General features: G+C 44.7%; 1 pseudogene; it reads left to right on the forward strand.

Moving 5' to 3' along the window:
• The first annotated feature begins 942 nt into the window (after positions 1-942).
• On the forward strand, positions 943-1,061 carry LOC124596937 (annotated as a pseudogene).
• Positions 1,062-7,212: the final 6,151 nt, after the last annotated feature.

The following is a 7,212-nucleotide window of genomic DNA, read 5'->3' on the forward strand; positions in this document are numbered from 1 at the left end:
TTCACTGAGGACAGCAATGTCGTCAATAAGATACCCTTTCACCTCGCATCTTAATCCCACCCTTGAATCTGTACATTATTTCCATCACAGCTTCTCGAATATATACACTGAAATTACATCTCTTTCTCATACTATTTATAACTCGAGCACTTCGTTCTCCATTCTCACTTTTCTCCCTTCTTCTATATATTGTATATTATCTATCTTTCTCTATACTTAAAAGGCTTACTTGTCCGGGATACTCTCTGTATCGGAGAGGAGTAGTGACAGTGGATACATACAACCTTTACTACCAATCGCCTGATTGCCCACTTTCGAAATATCGTTTCTTGATTAAGAGCAGTGTATGTTGTTGGAACAGCTGGGGACGAAAATGATCTGAGAATGAGAAAGAATAATATATATATACAGAATGAGAGTTTCACTCTGCAGCGGAGTGTGGGCTGATATGAAAGTTCCTGGTAGATTAAAACTGTGTGCCGGATCGAGACTCTTGACTTATTTTTCTCTGCTTACGCTTCACCATAGCAAGAAAACAATAAGATCAAAAACTATATGTTTATAAAGCTAGGAGAGGCGCACAACAATCTGCTCAATTGCCTAACTCGCAGCATTGTAGCTTGGGACACAAGGAAGAGACCCATAATGAAATCGCATCGTGAATTAACGACATTTGGTGTAGTGTACCGACTACCCTTTGATTTCAGATGGTTTCCCACGCCCCTTTAACCAAATACTAGGATTGTTGCCTGTCACTGCCTCAGAAAATACGGTTCACTACCCTCCCTTAGGTTAACTGACAACGGTGGCGAAAGGAAAGGTGTTACGTGGGCTCAAAGTTACAACAAAAATCTCAGGCACATTATGGAAACGGTGGGTTAAACGCTGCAAAAGAGAAAGAGAGAGAGAGAGATGATTTAACAGCTTTCAGTACAGATGGCTGCCAACAGCTTTGCCGCAATGGTAACACCGGTTCCCGTCAGATCACCGAAGTTAAGCACTGTCGGGCTTGACTAGCACATGGATGGGTCACTGTCCAGGCCTGCCGAGTGCTGTTGGCAAGCAAGGTACACTCAGTTCTTGTGAGGCCAATAGAGGAGGTACTTGACTGAGAAGTAGCGGCACTGGTGACGAAAACTGACAACGGCTGGGAGAGCGGTGTGCAGACCACATCTCTCCTTATCCGCATCCAGTGACGCCAGAGGACTGAGGGTGACGCAGCGGCCTGTCGGTACCGTTGGGCCTCCAAGATCTATTCGGACAGTGTTTGTTTGTTTGTTATAGTACTGCAGGTGGTGACTGTTGGGAGGCGTGGCAGATGGCTGGTGTGTCAGGAGACACTCTCCCAGTTCACCACTTGCCGGTTCCTCAGAGAAGAGGACGTGGTTGTAACCTGTGTACGCTGGTGGGCAAAGTAAAAGAAAAGTGACTTTTAACCATTTATATCTGACAATACGTCTCTTCTTTAGCGATGTGTAACATCCACGAGATAAATTTTAGCTACAGTACGACGAGAGGAAATTATGCCTCTAACAGTTATAAACATTATCTATTCGACGTATGAAAGAACAGTGAAAACTTATAAATATTAATTATTTATATAATATTCTATGATGTAATTAGACATATCGATGTGTATCATACAAAGACAATGATAATTGTAAATTCCTTTTATGATCTGCGTTTGTCTTCCTTTGTTTTTACCTTTTGTTGGATGGCTTTTGTAGATTGCGGACGCATATCAAACTGAGGTCTGTTAAGAAACTGTAATTATTTGTTAATTATTACTTGAAAATAGAGTTCATTATTATTATAAATATGAGTGAATAATTATTTGTAACTTTAATTCCTCTCTCAGTAAGCATTATCTGTGTTAATTATTTCTTTCCGCTCCAACGAGCGCAGCCATTGATGATAGCGATTTGTATCGCGTTTTTGTCTGTGTTTTCCTTAGAAACAAATCAAATGTTTGCTTGATGAGGTCTAAATACTGCACAATATGAAAGAGTAGTTTATAGCGTTTAATAAACATTTTAAATATTTACTTATTTGCTCTAACAATATAAAGTCTCTATCAATTGTCTGCCGCCATCTTAACAATTATTTCAGCGGCAAATTCAAATTCAAATTACGCAACTCTGCAGACATAAATGCCGAACGTAATACAAATGTGTAAAAATAAATGGGCACCGGTGGTTCCGAACTCATTTTAATGAAAATAATTCGAATCAGATTGGTTCTTAAAAAACAGTGCTCATAGCACGAACGTTATAACAAACTTTTCTAGCTGATGTATGGAGCCGAAATTGATTACGCACGAGTTGCGAAGAATATTGTTTCAGGTAACATACGTCAGTGTTGTGCGCGGCTGATATTCGGTGGTTTTAATTGATCATTTTGCTGAAGATAACTGCTTCCATCTTAATCAATAGTTGTATAGAATCTGTTGTATGAACTGTGGTTTAGTGACACTTACACAACTTACAGGCAACACTTTAACACGACGTTAACTTGAAGTTCTTTAGCAACTTGATCAAATCTTTAGCCGGGAGAAAAATTATTTAGTAATTACTCAGTGTAATAAAGTAAGATTATCATTTCCATTTACAAATTAGTTAAATACCAAACCACTGAATAACACAGCGAACGCCACAGATGCTACGGTCGTCCTCTGCCGCTGCTTGTCCGGGTGCACCGCAAACACGCGGCAGCTACTCAGAAAGTGGATGCTGCGTCTCCAGCCTCCGCACTCGAAGAAGGTGGTGCGTGCATATGAGGCTTACACACGCCGGCCTAGGAGGTCCTCGATCCCTTCCCATAATTGTGGCTCATCTCTGCTCTCTGAACTGCCATGACAGTTGTTGTCTGATCCAGAAGCGCTCCGACCGTCTCCTGCCATGCACGTATGAGCCCTGGCTCCGCTGGAGTGTCAGGAAGGTGGTGTCCTGGCCCAGGTCGACATGGAAGACACCCAGGCCTTCTCATGTGCGTTGAAAGCTGTCAGCAGCGCCGAACTCGTGACTGGTGCTTTCGGAGAGGAAGACATCTCTCCGGCGGCTGTTGGCGGTGTTGAGTATGAGCATCAAATCTACAACAGACTTATACCTAGCGTTAATACCGTGTCAGAGAATCGAGTACATGCGTCCTGTACACCATCGATCCTTCTGACCAACTCTCTTCTGACTCAAATGCTGGAATATCGGCTGGTGTTGACCCAATGTCACTTGTAATGACCGCATAGGCCTTCCTAATATGAATGTATCAGAGATTCATATCGCTCCCTATTTGCTTAACACATTTATTATACCAACAGACTGGTCCATACCGTTCTGTACGTCTTCTTGCCTTAGCAATGCGGCTTTTTATTTCACGTAACAAGGTGACGTTATACTTCTCTGTCGTTCTGCTTTACTAAGCTCCTGTTGATGCTAGCTACCCAGTTCACGCAAAGGGCTGATGTCCGCTTTCCGCGTGACCTGCTAACGCGATGAAACGCTGCTATTTCGTTTTGCACTTGTTGACACTCACACCAGGAACACTAAGTGAACGAGGTCTCGCAATTACGAAATTCTATGGCAAGCTGCCTGATACATGGTTGGTACGTAACAGTGCAGATGGCTTGTTTACAGGAAATTGGCCGAGTAATACAATGCCTGACAAAAAAATGTGAATCACCCGAGGGACATGGTCGGATGCCAGCGTAAGCTCTTACATGTACACACCATTGGCGGATATGTAAGTGTTTAGAGTTGCAATTGTTTGTGACAGGCAGAACTGCCACTAGAGTACATTAGTGTTGTTTGTGTACGGTGTTGTTACCAGGCCTGGTCGGGTGTGTAAGGGACGTGAACAACATCAGATTATGTGTGATCACTGTGTGGGACAGCATCTGAAAAAGTATAAAAGGAGCCTCACTTTGGATCCTCATTTTGCAGGCTGGTCGAATCGTGCAGTACCCAGATTTGCGGGGCATTCGGATGTTACAGTATCCCGATATTGGACTGTGTGGTAATGTGGAAGCAGACATGCTGGTTGTCAAGGTTCCGGATCTTCCAATCCGACCATTAGAAAGGTACGTCACCGTACTGTGCACCAACTACATCATAAACCGTTCACCGTTGAGCCGTGTGTGGCTCGTGTTCATGCCATTTATTATTTTACATCTTGTTTTCACCGTACTGCCACCTCGTTATGTTAATTTTCAATTACTGCTGACACTGAGTTGCTGCCTTGCTTGCCAGTGAGCTGCAGCAGCAGCGCTTATCGATATAGGCCCTGCCATATTATCTTTGCTGGACTGCTATTACTTCCCGGTCCTCGTGTGTTACAATGTAGTTCGGATCTGCCATTGAGTTGGGGAGGCGCTAGCGGTGCAGTCCGGACCTGGCAGTGTTTGACAGGACGCGGCAGAAGTTCAGTCGGGGCGCAGCTGCAGTGAGGTCTGGACAGCCTTGACTCGCCCGACGGTTGCCGAAACAAATCACTTGAGTGCGGACCACCTTGGTTGGTCGTTGGTCGGTCGTGTTGTCGGACAACGTGTATGTTGGCCAGTGATCGCTTATGGGTTGGCTGCGTGTACCGACTCGTGATTCGTCCTTGTTATTGCACAGCCGCTGCCTGCACGGTCCCTGCTGATGTGCGACAGTCGGTCGGTTGGTGTGGATCAGCCAGGAAATCTCCGCGCGGCGTTGTGGGCCGGGGCCGCTGGCGTTCTCTATGCGGTGTCGGAGTGTGTGGGAGCTGTTCCTACTGCTACGAGATTCGTGGCACACCGACCCAGGACATCAAAGTTGAGTGGAGATTTAATTACCGAAGCCAGTCTGTTCAGCCGGCCGCGGTGGTCTCGCGGTTCTAGGCGCGCAGTCCGGAGCCGCGCGACTGCTACGGTCGCAGGTTCGAATCCTGCCTCGGGCATGGATGTGTGTGATGTCATTAGGTTAGTTAGGTTTAAGTAGTTCTAAGTTCTAGGGGACTGATGACCATAGATGTTAAGTCCCATAGTGCTCAGAGCCATTTTGAACCAGTGTGTTCACATTGCACCGTTGGTCTTCATGGTTGGCTGTTGGAGGTATTTCCGTGAGCAACAGCGAGTGTTCGAGTTGGCGAAAGTTTGGCCACCATCCGGTGGAGTTTAACTGTATTTTGGTTACTTGAAATCCAAGCGCACGAGCGGAATTTTCTGCCATGTGGCCGTTAGCGTTCCGGTTACGAGCCCCGGCCGCTGACGTAAAATTAAGGCAGAGTTCTTTCCTCACCGTGTTGTCGCTGTCCAACACGTGTGTGTACTTTTGACAGCTTATGCATACTGGGTTGATGGCGGCTATGTCTTTTACGTTTTGGCTTTAGAGTTCCTTGTGTACTGGTCGGGTGGAAAGTAAGTCGCCTTGTTGGTGCGTCCGTTGACTGTCTCTTGGTTGGGTTGCCGGCGGATCTGATATAGCTGGGCCGATTACCTATCTCCCCTCAGCTAACGTTAATATTTCAAGTGCAGACCGACCCCCGGAAACTTCTGAGTGCCGCTTGCTGTATTGCCTTTTCTTATTGCTGTTTGATTGTGTATTTCAATGGCTCATAGCTGATGGTTTGAATTTGTATGCTTTTAGTTGGGTTTTAAATAATGGGCCTACAGCAGTTTTACATTTGAAAGTTCCTTACTTGTCAAGTCCTTGTCAAGTCTTGCATTGTTTGGGCCTTCAGCCTCTATAAAATATTTTTTTTTTTTTTTATAAAGTTTTGGGCCTTCTGCCTTTGAAAATTTATTGTAGTTGTGTTTTTTAAATCATGGGCCTTCAGCTGTTTTAAAATTGAAATTCCTTACTTGTCAAGTCTTAGATTGTTTGGGCCTTCAGCCTCATTTGAAATATTATTTAAGCATAAAACCGTGCCCTTTCTGCCTTTTGAACATTTATTGTAGTTATGTTTTAAAAATTGAAGAGGTTGTGCCCTTAAGCCATAGGATTGTGTGACATATTCATTCGTCAGTTAAGCTCGGAATTTGCCCTGTAATGGTTGGTTGGTTGTTTGAGGAAGGAGACCAGACAGCGTGGTCATCGGTCTCATCGGATTAGGGAAGGATGGGGAAGGAAGTCGGCCGTGCCCTTTCAGAGGAACCATCCCGGCATTTGCCGGGAGTGATTTAGGGAAATCACGGAAAACCTACATCAGGATGGCCGGACGCGGGATTGAACCGTCGTCCTCCCGAATGCTAGTCCAGTATCTAACCACTGCGCCACCTCCTTCGGTGCCCTGTAATATTTGGGCAACTAAATGAAGTTATATGTGTTCAAGTCTGACAGCCGCTTATTTTTGGCCCCTTTCCACAATTCCAACTACCTGCGGATTTAACCAGCCGTTCCAACCGTTGTACCTTCCATCCGAGAATAAGTAAGTGCAGCATCCTGTATCATCCGTCACCATTTGTCGGAGACTAGCAGCAGATGGACTAGTTGATTATTGTCCCCAGATTACAGTCGTGTACAAGTGTGGCTGCTCCCTGTGGTCCCATTCATACAATGTCTGTAGCGCCACAGCGTTGCTACTCCTAGTGTCACAGGATTGGGATCCAGCAGGTAAGGCTGGAAGTGATTGAGGGAACTCTGACTGCATAACGGTATGTCCCAAACATCCTGCGTCCTCGTAAGTTACCTCCCATGGATCGTGATGCCATTTTTCAACAGGATGAAACTTGCCTACACAAGCCACGTGTCTATACGAACAATGTACGTGATCACGAAATACTTCCGTGGCAAGCAAGATCCCCAGATGTTTCCTCGACAGAACATGTGTGGAAGCACTTCGGACATCAACTCCGTGCTAGTCCCAAAATGCAGGATAGCAACCACCATTTACAACATTTGCCAGCATACTTGCTTCAGCAGAGGATACAATGGCTCTATGACCCAAAGTTTTAAACATGGCTGTTTGGTTCAGTGACCGTTTGTAAATCAAAATTGAAACAAATCAGCCTTCGGTCACTATTATTTTTAGTCTTATTGACCAGGTTTCAACACTTCTAAGAGTGCTTTCATCAGAATTAAAACAATTAAAATGGCCTATAACATAGTTACAAATTTATAGGAAAAGACTTTTTATATAAAAAGTGTAAGTACTGAATAACAATATAGCCAGAGACAGTACTTCCATGTCACATACAAAATAATTAACAGGCCAGCAGGGCTTTAGTCACAAAAAATATGAAAAGGATTGCGTGAA

The sequence above is a fragment of the Schistocerca americana genome, chromosome 2 (assembly GCF_021461395.2).
Source record: "Schistocerca americana isolate TAMUIC-IGC-003095 chromosome 2, iqSchAmer2.1, whole genome shotgun sequence".
Taxonomy (NCBI): domain Eukaryota; kingdom Metazoa; phylum Arthropoda; class Insecta; order Orthoptera; family Acrididae; genus Schistocerca; species Schistocerca americana.